The following is a 16,424-nucleotide window of genomic DNA, read 5'->3' on the forward strand; positions in this document are numbered from 1 at the left end:
GTTTAAATAGACTTGATATGAGTTAGAAATGTGAAATGGCAACTCATGGCCTTAATAGGAGTAGTATCTAAGTATTTGTATGACCAGAATTTTAAGAAAGATGAAAGACAGATAGATAGAGCTAGATAGCTAGATGGACTGATAGCTGGATAGTTAGATGGATGAATAATTATAGATAAATAGATAGAACATTTATCAAGTGCTTATTATGTGCCAATCACTCTATTAAGTACCAGCCACAAAAATAAAAGCAAGCACTCAAGGAATGCAGTCTAATGGGGAAAGATAACAGATTAACAGAGTTGGAATGGTAAGTGATATAGCTGGAGGTATCTGAGAAGTGTTGGAAACAAGCAAGAAAAGACCAAAGCTGGCCAATGAAAGCCCAGGGTGGATTCAGGGATGAAGCATAATTTTCTAGGAGGGAGGAAGTAAAGATGGCATAACTGGAGGTGTCCAGAAAGTGCGACTATCATATCCATCCTGAGTGTACTTCTCATGGAGAACAAGGATGTTCAATCTCCATTGCCTGTCATCCAAGTGCCTTCATAATCTAGACCCATCATTTTGTTCCTCTTTATCTCTTATCACCAAATATTCTATGCTCTAACCAAACTGGACTATTCTTGGTCCTCAGATATACCCTGTACATTCCTCGCCTTTCCTTTTTTCCATGTAATTTCTTACACCTGGAATGTCTACCACCTCCTTTTTGTTGGTTTTCTGCCTATTCTTTAAATTGGAACTCAATTTTAACTGCTCTAAAATAATCTTTGTTTATCCTGCTCTGTATGTGTAGTACTCCAACATTCTATCAACTCAACTGGGAATTTGTTTTGCCCCTCCCTTATGCATTCCAAATTTTGTGGAATAGTTGTCTGTGTCTATGTCTATGTCTCTATCTTAACCCCTACAATACTGTGACCCCTGCTTTATATCTTCTTCAGAACCTAACAGTAGAGTTTGTTTGAATTGAAAGAATGAACTGATATGAGAGCTTGGTATCTGTTGAATCGAGGCATATTTGAATTTACAGAAATGCTTGGATACAGTGTATCAGATTGAATAATCATATGTTGTATTTAAGCATTTTTGAAGTTTTTCTTTTTTAAGAGTTATATGAGAAACAGGATCGTTATTAGCAAAAAACCACAAAGTCAGATATGGTCGAATAGGTAGAAAAATAAAACAATAAAAACCAAGAATTGTGTCTTTCTTAGACAGTCAGATGACAAATAAACAACAGCAGCAACAACAACAAAATTAGGACATTGAGCAACAAGGACTCAATATACAGTTGTGTCCAATCCTCTGGGGGTAGGGATTCTTTGATTTTAAGGATTTCCCTCTGGTCACTCTGGTAACTATGGCTAGAATGAAATGGGACATTTGTGGCCCAGTGATCAATGTTTATCTAGCCACGTTAGAGAAAGGACATTCACAACATAGAAAAGATATTCATCAGATATAAAGTGTTGATACAGTTGTACATAGCTTCCTGATGGTGTCCGTGCTGGTGGTTTGTGGTCAGAAGCCTGAGATTAGAAGCTCTTCCTCCTTGTGTCTTAGCTGTATATGTAATCAGATGAGCAAGAAGCTACATCAATAGCCTGAGTCCCTTGCCAATTAAACCTCAAGGACAGTTTCAATGATTTTCAGTGGAAAATTTGCCTAACTTACAACTGTCAAATCTTTGGATATTACTCCCATCACGCGCAATAGACATCCAATTGTATAGGATTATCTTTTACTCTATTATATAACGTGTATATATGAATATATATATATATATATATATATATATATATATATAACAGAAGGGTTCAAGAATAAAAGTGATTTTTTATTTTTATTTTTATTCATAGGTTTTGTTTCATCACCTTCATTTTTGAATGATAATGATAATAACTAACATTATTTATTATATTATTTATATGGCACTTACTATGTGCTAGGCATTGCGCTAAATGCTTTATAATTATCTTTTTTGATCCTCACAACTGTGGGAGGTAGCTGCTATTGTTGTTCCCATTTTTACATATGAGGAAACTGAGGGAGAAGAAGTTAAGTAATTTGTTTAGAATCATTCAGCTAGTCAGTGTCTGAGGCAAGATTTGAACTCATGTCTTCCTGACTCTAGGCCTGGTACTCTATCCACTGAACCACTTAACTGCCCTTACCTCTCTCTTGCCTAGCAAAACATTCCTTGTAGTGAAAAACTAAAAAGAAAGAGAAAATAATAAGCAATCTGGCAAAACTAATCAGCATATCAACTAAGTCTGACAGTATGTGTGATGTTGCACAGCTATGGCTCCCTACCAGTGAAAAGAAGGGAGTGAAGTTTTTTTTTTTAATTATCTCTTTGGAGGCTAAGTCAGTCTCTTTGTTTACATAACATTAATTTTCTTTTCTTTTTGTGTTGTTATTCCCATGACTGTGTATATTTGTTTGTTTTGTTGTTCAGTTGTTTTTTATTCGTGTCCAACTCTTTCTGATGGTATTTGAGGTTTTCTTGGCAGAGAAGCTGGAGTGGTTTGCCATTTCCTTCTCCAGCTCATTTTACAGGTGAGGAAACTGAGGCAAACAGGGTTTAAGTGACTTGTCCAGGGTCACACAGCTAGTAAGTGTCTGAGGCTTGATTTGAACTCACAAAGATGAGCCTTCCTGATTCCAGGCCAACCACCCTATGCACTGTGCCACCTAGCTGCCTTGGTGTGTATATACTTCACCCTTTATTAATTCATATGTCTTCCAAAGTTCTCTGATTTTTTAAAAAATATTTTAGGAATGTCACATAATACCTTTTGCATCAAATTCTGGTTTGATTCATAGCTATTTTATGTATTTATCATACCCACTATTCCCCTTCCCTCACTAGATTGTAAACTGCTTGAAAATAGGAGCTTGGTCTTGTTCAAGGCAAAGAATGAATAGAAGTTACTGGTCATGACCAGCAAGATGAGGAAGAAGCTAATACATTTTTCCAAGATAGTATATTACAATACCTACTATACCATATATAGTAGGTAGATAGCTACCTTCACAGTCAGGAAAACCTGGGTTCAAATCCTTTCTCTGATACATACTAGTCAATAAATCAACAAACATTTGCTTTTTAAATTTAATTTTTAATTTATGGAATAAAACAATCACTTTCATAACAGAGTACAATAAAAATTTGATTGTACATTACACTGCAAATCTACTATGTGCAACTTACTATTCATTTCAAATATACAACAAAATTATCATGCAAATTTCTTTTTTTTTCTTCCCTCCCCTTACCTTCACCCTAGAGACAGCTATCATTAGACACAAATAGGTGTGTAAAGTTAGTCTATACATACTTATATTTATCAGTTCTTTCTATGGATGCAGATAGCATCTTTCTTCATATGTCCTTGACAAATGATTTGGGTATTTATAATAGACAAAATAATTTATTCATTCGAAGTCATTCTTAAAGCAATATTACCATTACTGTATACAATGTTTTCTTGGTCCTGCACATTTCACTCTTCATTATTTTGCACATCTTTCCATGTTTTTCTAAAATCATTGAGTTTATGATTTCTCATAGTATTCTATCAGTATTCCAGCAGTATTCCATCCCAATCATATACCACAACTTGTTCTGCCATTCTCCAATTGCTGGGCATTCCTGCAATTTCCACTTCTCTGCCACCATAAAGAGAGCTACCATAAATGTTTAAGAATGTATAGGTTCTTTTCCTTCTTCCCAATCATCTTTGGAAATAGACCAAGTAGTGATATTGTTGGGTCAAAGGGTATAGGTAGTTTAATAACTCTTTGGGAAAACAAACAGGTGCCAACTGTATGGCAGGCACTCTGCTGAGCACCAGATACATACTATATGATCATGATCAATATGTTAATATCTGACTCTCTGAGACTCTAAGTTACAGATGAGTGACCAGTCTGCTTTGGTGGAAGGATTTTCCTCACTAAAAATTCCTCAGAAATCACAAGTCTAGGCAGCAACAATAATAAAAAGCCTCAAGCAAAGAAACTCAATTTTAAGGTAGAGAAAGCCTCTCATACATTTCTCACACAAGCAAGATTAAATTCAATATCAATTCAGTTCAATAAAATCAATTCTGTGCCTACTATGTAAAAGATTAAGCAAGATATAATCTTTTCCTGAAGGAATATATATCTATATCTATATCTATATCTATGTGTGTGTATGTATACATATACATACATATATATATACATATATATATATATATATACATTCTAGTAAAAAGTGTTATTGTTGTCATTGAGTCATTTTAGTCACGTCCAACTATCTGTGACCCCATTTTGGGGTTTCCTTGGCAGAGATACTGGAGTGGTTTGCCATTTCCTTCTCCACTCATTTTATAGATGAGGAAACTGAGGTAAACAGGGTTAAAGTGGCTTGCTCAGGGTCAAGCCCCATGCTCTATCCACTTCACCAACCTAGTTGCCCATAAGAATAAAAAACTTGCCCAATAAGAATAAAGGAAATACAGAAATAGCTATAATACAATTATGAGAAGAGTCCAAACAAACTAATGTATGATATCCCAAAGGGGAATGATCACTAAAGACTGGGAAGGAAAGTAAGCTTCATGGAAGAAACCATATTACCTGAACTAAATCTTGAATGAGGATTCCAATAGGTAAAGGTAGGGGGAGGGGAGAAATACTGTTGAAAAGCAGCAGGATGATGATCACAAAGCATGGAGGTGTAGAGGTGAATGATAGGATTGTGGAATGATCAAAAGTTTTCTTTGCCTCAAACACAGAATATATCAATAGGAGAAACACACAAGTCTGAAAAAGTAGAGTCAGATTGTGAAGAGTTGCACATGCATAGAAATTTGTATTTTATTCAGCATGCAATGGGGAGCCACAGAAGTTTTTTTACAATGAAGGTGACATGGTCAGACCTATGCATTGGAAAGACTGTTTTGTTACCTGTGTGAATTGAAGAAGCACAGATCTAGAACTGGAAAGAACCTTAACAGTCATCTAGTTTAATCCTCTCATTTTACAGATGAGGAAATATTTTGCCCAAGATCAGAGGGGAAGCAAATAGCAAGTCAGGAATCAGAGTCTCTAATTCCAAATCCAGTATTCTTTCTAATGGACCATACCACTGGATGGAAGAGGGGATATGCTGGAGGCAGAAACACAAAATAAGAAGTTACAGGAGTGTGACTTCCAGGAGTCAACATAGTGGAGTAAGAAGTAAGTTTCTCCCACTAGCCCTTATTGACCTCTAAAAACCCAGAAAATATCACCTCAAGAAAAATCCTGGAACAGCTGAACCAGCAGAAAGAAGGGGTGCAGCAGTCTTTTAGCTTGGGAAGTTTGAGGGATTAATGAGAAAGGTCCCTCCCACTCTGGTGGAAGGGGAGCAATACAGGACAGGAGACATGCAAGCAAGCCCCACCTTGGCAAACCAGCAGGAGATCCTGAGCCCCAGGGTGGTGAAGCAGGCAAGTGCTAACACCAGGACCCACCCTTCCCCAAGTGCCTTGGCACAGACAGGGGAACCAGTAGACTCCAGCAGCCAAACCTCCCCATGCTTCAGTACAATTTCAGGATGCACAACTCAAGCAAGGCAGGTGTCCTCCAGCAGCAAAACCTTCCAGTGCGTCAGAACAGGTTGGGTATGCAGACATCTTCCAGGGGCCAGACCCCAAACCCCACTCCTAAAGCTTCAGTGTTGCTGGCTCCAGCTCAGTACCAGGTAAACTGCCAGACCCCTATAGCCTCCAGCTACCAGCACACGAGGTCCCAGCACACAAAGCTGGTCCCCAGCATAAGAAGTTTGGGACAGTGCCCTCTGTGCTCCAGCAGGAGAGCTCAACTTTAAAAGCCAGGAAATAGGCAAATATCATAAGCAAAAAGCATAAATGGACAATGACCATAGATTCTTCCTATGGGGAGAGGGAAGATCAAAACACAAATTCAGAAGATGACAACATTGTTAATATACACATATCAGAAACCCCAAAGGGGAATATGAACTGGTCTCAAGCACAAAAAAACCTTCTTGGAAGAGCTCAAGAAGGATTTTAAAAGTCAAGTAAGAGAGGTGGAAGAAACATTGGGAAAAGAAATGAGAGGTATGCAAAAGAGAGTCAACAGCTTGGAAAAGAAAGGACAAAAAATGACTGTAGAAAACAAGTCCTTAAAAATACAATTGGCCAAATGGGGAAAAAAAACTATTTCGCTGAAGAAAACAACTACTTAAAAGTAAAATGGGCCATATTGAAAAGGAGGTACAAAAGCTAATTGAAGAAAATCATTGGTTAAAAATTAGAACTGAGAAAATGGAAACTAATGACTCTATGAGACATCAAGAATCAGTCAAACAAAATCAAAAGAATGAAAAAATAAAAGGAAATATAAAATACTTCATTGCAAGAACAACTGACCTGGAAAAAAAGATTCAAGAGAAATAATTTAAGAATTATTGGTCTACCTGAAAGCCATGATCCAAAAAAAAAAAAAGAGCCTGGACAGTATCTTTCAAGAAATCATCAAGGAACATTACCCCGAGGCCCTAGAACAACAGTCTTCGAAAGAATCCACTGATCATGTCCTCAAAGAGATCCCAAATTGAAAACATGGAGAAATATTGTATCCAAATTCCAAAATTATTAGGTCAAATGGAAAATACTGCAAGCATCCAGAAAGAAACAATTTAAGTATCTTAGAACGACTGTCAGGATTATGCAGGACCTTGCAGCTTCTACATTAAAAGATCAGAGGGCTTGGAAAATTATATTCTGGAAGGCAAAGGAGCTTGGAATACCCAGCAAAAGTAAGCATAACATTTCAGGGCAGGTGATGGATATTCAATGAAAGAGGAGACTTCCAAACTTCCCTAATGAAAAGATAAGAGCTCAACAGAAAATTTGATTTTCAAATACAAGACTCAAGAAAGGCATTAAAAAGGTAAACAGGAGAGAAATAAAACAACAACATGTTATTCAATAATGGCAAAATGTTTACATCCTTACATGTGAAGGTGTTATCTGTAACTCTTGAGAATTGTATCTTTATTATTACATTTAGAAGGGGTATACATAGACAGAGGATAAGTGGACTTTGATGTGATGATAAAAAAAATCTAATTAAGTGGTGAAAAGGAATTGTACTGGGAGAAGTGGAAAGGAGAAGGCAGAAAAAGGTGAATTACATCACATGAAGAGGTGCAAAAATCTATTACAGTAGAGGGAAAGAATAGAGGGAGAGGAACATTGTTACTCTCAGCAAATTTGGGTCAAAGAGGGAATAACATACTCAGGTATAGAAATCTAACTTACCTTATAGAAAGTAGGAGGGGAAAGTGGAAAGCAAAGGGAGGTTTGGATAGAAGAGAGGGAAGATTTAGTAAGGGAAATGGGAAAAAAAATGGAGAGAGCTGATAGAAGGGAGGGCAGATTGAGGGAGGTAGTGGTCAAAAGCAAAACTCTAGTTAGGAGGGAAAGTGAAAAAGGAGAAAGAAAAGCATAAAGAGAGGAGGAAAATAGGATGGAGAGAAAGACACAGATAGTAATCATAACTGGAAATATGAATGGGATGAACTCTCCCATAAAACAGAAGCAGACAGCAGAATGGATTAAAAACCATAATCCTACAATATATTGTTGACAAGAAACACAATTGAAGTAGAGGGATACATATAATGTAAAGGTAAAAGGCTGGAGCAGAATATATGATGCTTCAGCTAAAGTAAAAAAAAAACAGCAGCTGTAGCAATCTCATCTCAGACAAAACAAAAGCAAAAATAGATCAAATTAAAAGAGATAAAGAAGGAAACTATATTCTGCTAAAAGGCACCATAGACAATGAAATAATATCATTACGAAACATATATATATGCACCAAGTGGTTTAGTATTGAAATTCTTAGAGGAGAAGTTAAGGGAGTTACAGGAGGGAATAGACAACAAAACTGCACTAGTGGGGGACCTCAATCTTCCCCCCTCCCTCAGAACTAGATGTATCTAACCACAAAATAAATGAGAAAGAAGTTAAGGAGGTGAACAGAATTTTAGAAAAGTTAGATATGGTAGACCTTTGAGAAAACCGAATGAGGATAGAAAAAAATGTACCTTTTTCTCAGTGGTACATGGCACCTACACAAAAATTGACTATATATTAAGGCATTAAAAACCTCACAATGCAATGCAGAAAGGCAGAAATATTAAATACATCCTTTACAGATCATGATGCAATAAAAATTACATGTGATAAAGAGCCATGGAAAGATAGATTAAAATTAATTAGAAACTAAATATTCCTAAAGAATAAGTGAGTCAAGCAAAGAATCATAGAAATAATTACGAACTTCATCCAAGAGAATGACAATAATGAGACAACATCTTAAAACTGATGGGATGCAATGAAAGCAGTCCTTAGGGAAAATTTTATATCTCTCAATACTTACATGAATAAAATAGAGAAAAAGGAGATCAACGAATTGGGCATGCAACTAAAAAAGCTAGAAAAAGAACAAATTTTAAATTCCCAATTAAATACCAAATACGAAATTCTGAAAACCGAAAGATAAATTAATAAAATTGAAATTAAGAAAACTGTTGAACTAATAAATAAAACTAAGCTGGTTTTATGAAAAAGGCCAATAAAATAGATAAACCTTTGGTTAATTTTAAAAAAAGAAAGAAGAAAACCAAATTAACAGCATCAATTTGAAAAGGGTAAGTTCACCACCAATGAAGAGGAAATTAAAAGAATAGTTAGGAGCTATTTTTCTCAACTATATGCCAATAAATTTGACAATCTTAGTGAAATGGATGAATATTTACAAAAATATAAATTGCCCAGATTAACAGAAGAGGAAATAACATATTTAAATAACCCCATTTCAGAAAAAGCCATCAATGAACTCCCTAAGAAAAAACGTCCAGGGCCAGATAGATTTACAAGTGAATTCTATCAAACATTTAAAGAACAATTAATTCCAACACTATATAAACTATTTGGGAAAATAGGTGGAGTCCTATCAAGTTCTTTTTATGAGGCAAATATGGTGCTGATACCTAAACCCAGAAGAGCCAAAACAGAGAACAAAATTATAGACCAATTTTCTTAATGAATATAGATGCAAAAAGTTTAAATACAATATTAGCAAAGAGATTACAGCAACTAATCCGGAGGATAATACACTATGATCAGGTTGGATTTATATCAGGAATGCAGGTCTAGTTCAATGTTAGGAAAACTATTAGCATAATTGACGATGCCAACAACAAAACTAGCAGAACTTATATGGTTATCTCAAAAGATGCAGAAAAAGCTCTTGACAAAATACTACACCAATTCCTATTAAAAACACTAGAGAGCACAGGAATAAAGTGATAAATAGTATCTATCTAAAACCATTAGCAAGCATTATATGTAATGGGGAGAAGCTAGAAGCATTTCGAAAAAGATCGGGAGTGAAACAAGGATGTCCATTATCACCACTGTTATTCAAGATTGCACTAGAAATGTTAGCTTTAACAATAAAGGAAGAAAAAGAAATTGAAGGAATTAGAATAGGCAAAGAAGAAACAAAGCTATAACCCTTTGAAGATGATATGATGGTATACTTAGAGAATCCTAGAGAATCAAGCAAAAAACTACTTGAAGTAATAAATAACCTTAGCAAAGTTGCAAAATATAAAATAAACTCACATAAATCATCAGCATTTCTATATATTATTAACAAAGTCCAATAGCAAGAGACAAAAAGAGAAATTCCATTTAAGTTACTGTTGACATTATAAAATATTTGGGAGTCTGCTGCCAAAACAAACTCAGGAACTATATGAACACAATTACAAAACACTTTTCACACTAATAAAGTCAGATCTAAATAATTACAAAAAATCTCAGTTGCTCATGTGCAGGCTGAGCTAATATAATAAAAATGAGAATTCTACTAATTAGTTACAAATTTAACTAATTCTACTAATTAATTTACTTATTCAGTGGCATACCAATCAAACTACTAAAACGTTTCCTTATAGAGCTAGAAAAAAATAATAACAAAATCCATCTGGAAGAACAAATGGTCCAGAATATCAAGAGAATTAATGAAAAGAAATGCAAGGGAAGGTGGCCTAGCTGTACCAGATCTTAAATTGCATTATAAAGCAGTAATCAACAAAACTACTTAATATAGGCTAAGAAATAGGGTGGTGGATCAATAGAATAGGTTAGGTATACAAGACACAATAGTCAATGACAATGGTAACTTACTGTTTGATAAACCCAAAGACCCCAGCTTCTGGGATAAGAACTCATTATTTAAGAAAAAACTGCTGGGAAAACTGGAAAAACAGTAAGGCAGAAACTGTATAGCAAAATAAAATCAAAATGGATACATTATTTAGATATAAAGGCTGATGCTATACACAAACTGGGAGAACAAGGAATAGTTTACCTATTGAGAACAGCAGAATTCATGACCAAACAGGAGATAGAGAACATTATGAAAAGCAAAATGGATCATTTTGATTACATTAAATTGAAAAGTTTTTGCACAAACAAAGCCAATGCAACTAAGATTAGAAGGAAGGTAGAAAATTGGGAAAGAATTTTTACAACCAGTCTTTCTGACAAAGGCTTCATTTCTAAAATATATAGAGAACTAAGACAAAGTTATGAGAACACAAGCCATTCCCCAATTGATAAATGGTCAAAGGATATGAACAGGCAGTTTTCAGAGAAAGAAATTAAAGCCATCTATAGCCACATGAAAAAACGTTGTAAATCACTATTGATTAGAGAAAATCAAATCAAAACACCTCTGAGGTACCACATCACACCTATCAGATTGTCTAACATGACAAAACAGGAAAATGATAAATGTCAGAGATGTGGTAAAATTGGAACACTAATGCGTTGTTGGTGGAGTTGTGAACTGAAACAACCATTCTTTTTTTTTAATTTTTATTAAAAATTTTTTTTTACCATATGCTTTTCAGTTGAAAATTTTTCTCCCTTTTTCTCTCCCCCACCCTCCTCAAGACAGCGCACAATCTGACATAGGCTTTACATTTACATACCCATTAAACATATTTTCACATTAGTGAAGTTGTAAGTAAACATTAAAACCAATAGCAAGAACCATCAGAAAGATGAAACAAAACTCAACAGAAAGTAAAAATAAGTGAGAGCGATTCGACTTCCAAAGTTCTTTCTTTGGATGTGGACAGCATTTTCTATCCTGAGGCCTCTGGAGATGTCCTAGATCCTCCTAATGCTGAGATGGGTTCAGTTTAACATTCTAAGTCATTGCATAATGTGGCTGCTATTGTGTACAAAGTCTTCTTGGTTCTGCTCACTTCACTCCACATCAGACCATACAAGTCTTTCCAGGTTTTTCTGAAGTCAGCCTGTTTATCATTTCTAGTCATCATAGTATTTCGTTACATTCATATACCACAACTTGCTCAGCCATTCCCTAGTTGATGGGTATCCTCTCAATTTCCAATTCTTTGCCACCACAAAAAGAGCTGCTACGAATATTTTTGTACATGTGGGTCCTTTTTTCCATTTGTATGATCTTTTTGGGATATAGCCCGAGAAGTGCTATTGCTGGGTCAAAGGGTACTCACATTTTTATGGCCTTTAGGGAATAGTTTTAAATTGTTCTCCAAAACTGTTGAATCATTTCACAATTCCACTAACAATGCATTAGTGTTCCAATTTTCCCACATCTTCTCCAACATTTATCATTTTCCTGTTTTGTCATGTTGGCCAATCTGATAGGTGTGATGTGGTATTTCAGAGTTGTTTTGATTTGCATTCCTCTAATCAATAATGATTTTAGAGCACTTTTTCATATGACTATAGATGGATTTAATTTCTTCATCTGAGAACTGTCTGTTCATATTCTTTGACCATTTATCAATTGGGGAATGGCTTGTGTTCTTATAACTTTGTCTTAGCTCTCTATATATTTTAGAAATGAGGCCTTTATCAGAGAGACTGGTTGTAAAAATTCTTTCCCAATTTTCTACCTTCCTTCTAATCTTAGTTGCATTGGCTTTGTTTGTGCAAAAACTTTTCAATTTCATGCAATCATAATGATCCATTTTGCTTTTCATAATGTTCTCTACCTCCTGTTTGGTCATGAATTCTTCTGTTCTCCATAGATCTGACAAGTAAACTATTCCTTGCTCTCCCAGTTTTGTTATAGTATCAGCCTTTGTATCTAAATCATGAACCCATTTTGACTTTATTTTGGTATATGGTGTGAGATTTGGATCTATGCCTAGTTTATGCTATACTCTTTTCCAGTTTTCCCAGCAGTTTTTTCAAAGAGTGGGTTCTTATACCAGAAGCTGGGGTATTTAGGTTTATCAAATAATAGATTACCATAGTCATTGACTACTCTGCCTTGCGTATTTAAACTATTCCACTGATCCACCTCCCTATTTCTTAGCCAGTACCAAGCAGCTTTGATGATTACTGCTTTATAACACAATTTAAGATCTGGAATGGCTAGGCCACCTTTCCCTGCATTTCTTTTCATTAGTTCCCTTGATATTCTGGACCTTTTGTTATTCCAAGTGAATCTTGTTACTATTTTTTCTAACTCTATAAAATAATTTTTTGGTATTTTAATTGGTATGGCACTGAATAAGTAAATTAGCTTAGATAGAATTGTAATTTTTATTATATTAGCTCGGCCTACCCATGAGCAACTGATGTTTTCCCAATTATTTAGATCTGATTTTATTTGTGTGAAAAGTGTTTTGTAATTTGTGTTCATAGAGTTCCTGAGTTTGTTTCGGGAGGTAGACTCCTAAATATTTTATAATGTCTACAGAAAGTTTAAATGGAATTTCTCTTTCTATCTCTTGCTGTTGGGCTTTGTTGGTAATATATTGAAATGCTGATGATTTCTGTGGGTTTATTTTATAGCCTGCAACTTTGCTAAAGTTGTTTATTATTTCAAGTAGTTTTTTACTTGATTCTCTAGGATTCTCTAAGTACATCATCATGTCATCTGCAAAGAGTGATAGCTTTGTTTCTTCTTTGCCTATCCTAATGCCTTCAATTTCTATTTCTTCTCTTATTGCTAAAGCTAAGGTTTCTAGTACAATATTGAATAACAGTGATGATAATGGACATCCTTGTTTCACCCCTGATCTTATTGGAAATGCTTCTAGCTTATCCTCAATTTATCCGCAATTTATCCTCTACCACTCTTATCTCTTTAGATTCTTTCTGGAATTCTTGTTAGGCTTGACTCCACTTGACATTTTTCTTTGACGCTTTCCTTGTAGCTATTTTTCCATTATTATCTTCATCTGAGTTTATGTGTTGGTCTTCACCACAGTAGCTTTTTATGGTCAAATTTTATTGTTGTTGTTTTACTTCTTTTCTTTTCTTTCTTCCTTTCTCTTTTCTCTTTTTTTCTTTTTTGGTCCAGGCAATGGGGTTTAGTGACTTGTCCAGGGTCACACAGTTAGTAAGTGTTATATGTCTGAGGCTGGATTTGAACTCAGGTCCTCCTGACTCCAGAGCTGGTGCTCTATCCACTGCAACACCAGCTGCCTGTTTTACTTATTTTCCCAGCCTATTTCTTGACTTTAGATACAATGTTGAAGGTGAGCTGTACTCACCTGGGGGTGGGGAGGCACTGTCTCAAGCTTCAGGCTTTTTCATGCTGCTGTTTTCACATCCAGTTCTGGAGATCTGCAAGTTTTCAGTGTTTCCAAGATGGAGTGATCCAGAGAGTGGTGTAATCAATTCTGTCCTGATCTACATCCTGGTCCTTCCCCAGTAATGGCCCATGTGCTCCTAAAGCCAAAAGCACTAGCTATTCTCTTGGCCCCAGAACTGTGACCAGATTCCTTCAGCCACAAGTGCCAGGGCTCATCTCTCCCTTGTAAATGTAGCCAGGGTCCCAGCTCTGTTGTGACTAGCCACAAGTGCTCTTCTCTGCTCTGTAACTAATTACCTAAAACTGCTTATGGACAACGAAGTTGCCAGTCAGCAGCAGCAACATCTAGTGCCAGCAAAAAGTCCTCTGTAATCTCTTTCTGGCAAGTTGTCTGACCCCCTTGCTATTGCTGGGCTGCTGCTGCTGCTGCTGCTGCTGCTACTGCCGTTGTCCAGCCACCTCCAATGCCTACAGCTCCTCAGCTTAGGGAAGGCCTCCACCTGAGTGTCACAGACCTCTCCTTCAGACTTCCTAAGTTATCTTAGACTGGAAAAAAGTCTCACTCTGACATTTTATTGGCTCTAGCACTCCAAAATTTGATTTGAAGAGTTATTTTAAAGTTGTTTGAAGGGGAATGTTGGGAGACTTAGCTAGGTTGTTGCCTGTAGTCTGCTATCTTTGAGATCACCACTTTTAGAGTGAGGGAGGAGAAATGGGAGACTATAAAGAGGCAGAAAAGAAGTGATCAAAGAAATAGAGGAGAATAATGAGAGTGCAGCATCATAGAATTTAAGGGATAAGAGGATAAAAGAAAAAAAGGAGTAGTCAATATTATCAAATATGAAAGAAAGGTTAAGGAAAACATGGATTGAGAAAATGTCATTGAACTTTACCAGGGAAGCTAAGGTCCAGTGGTGAAGGTAGAATTCAATTTACAAAGGGTTTCAGGAGTGTATGGGTGGTGAGAAAATGATAACAGTGACTATAGACTGCTTTCTAGAACTTTGGCAAAGACAGGACAATAACTTGAAAAGTTAGCAAAGTGAAAGCAAGATGGTTCTCTGTGCTTGTTTCTTTAGCATAAGGAAGACCTGAACATGTTTTTTAAGGAAAGGGAAAGGAGCCAGTAGAGGAGGGACTATAGAAGGGATAACTGACGATCAAGGTTCCAAAGAAGATAAGAAAGGATGGAGGGTCAGTTTTGTCAAGGAAGAAATCCACTCTGTCTTTGTGACAAGAGGGAACAAGGAAAGCATAGATAAAATGTTTTTGAGGTGTGGAGGAGGAGAATTGGAGTAGTCATATTAATGTCCTATCCTTTAAATAAACTAGGAGACAAAGTCGTCTGCTGAAAAAGAAGGATATGGATGTAGAACTGGTGGTCAGAGAAGAAAGGACAGTGGTTGGAAAAATCATTTTGGAGAATGTGATAAGAAGTCAGGGAAAGATGCATTTTCGAAAGATTTCTATGTACATCAAGGGTCTAGTTGAGATTAGATAACATAAATTTGTAGCAGACCCTAATGACAAGATTTTGTAACTTCCTCCAGTAGCATTTAGGAACTCAGTGGTAGAAACTGAAACAGTAGATGATAGAGATTACTCAAGGCTGAGCAATACTAAAGTGACAATAATAGAAAGCCAAAGGGGCAAAAGCTTCAATGGTAGAGAAAAGATCAACATTGAAATATGGTCAAGCCTGGATTATTCAGTGAAATGAATCCGTAACAAAGGTTATGGAAGCTAAGTAGTATGGTGGATAAGGTGCTGTACTTAGAGTCAGAAAGATGAGCTCAAATCCTGACTCAGAGTCTTACTAGCTGTATAATGCTGGGCAAATCACTTAATCTCTCTGTGCCTCAGTTTCCTTATTTGTAAAACAGGGAGGTTGGACTATGTGGTCTCTAAAGTACCTTCCAACTCTAAATATATGATCCTATGACTAGGAGAAAAGGTCAAGATCAAGAAAGCACATGTCATGATGAGAGTGAAGCACAAGTTTTTGAGGAGTAAGTGAGTAAGAGAGATGGATGGATAGAAAGTTCTTATCAGAGAATGGATGATGATGAGTTAGAGCAGTTTTGAATAGCGATGAGGTCCCAAGATGTGACATAAAGATGGATGAGAGAAATAACATGGAAATGAAAGCCAAAGGCATGAGGAGGTCCAGAAACTCTAATGGCTGACAAAATGCAAACACACCACATTTAGACTAATATGGTGCATTTGTGCATCCAATTAACAGCACTGTCTGTAGTCTGCATTGTGCTACACTTGCCTGTCCGTGTCCTTAGTGCTAAAACACCTGGTGAAATGACATACACATACATCATCTGTGTGAAACCCCAAACACTTTGCATACAAAATGGATAACAAAGTTCCTGTGCCATAGAGACATTATTCTTCCTCCCAGTTTTGCCTAATTTCTCATCATTCTAAAGCATTGACATTATAGTAGATTAACCTTCCCTAGTTGAATGTTCTTTAGGAAATTAAATATGAGTATATAATTTGGAATCTAGAGTATGTGCACTTTATTTATTCCTACTGTAAATTGCTAAATGAAATATGCAAACAATGCCCAAAATAAAAGTACAATTATAGATCTGTAAATGTGAAGCCATTATTATGTCTGGGCAAATACTTCATTCAGTTTGAATTTTGATTGTTGTTTTTGATATTGAAGTCACTAATGCTTTCCTCCCTCCATAATAACTATTCTTAGCATGCAAATT

Source organism: Phascolarctos cinereus, unplaced genomic scaffold, assembly GCF_003287225.1.
Source record: "Phascolarctos cinereus isolate Bilbo 61053 unplaced genomic scaffold, phaCin_HiC Scaffold_4;HRSCAF=312, whole genome shotgun sequence".
NCBI classification, from domain to species: Eukaryota; Metazoa; Chordata; class Mammalia; order Diprotodontia; family Phascolarctidae; genus Phascolarctos; species Phascolarctos cinereus.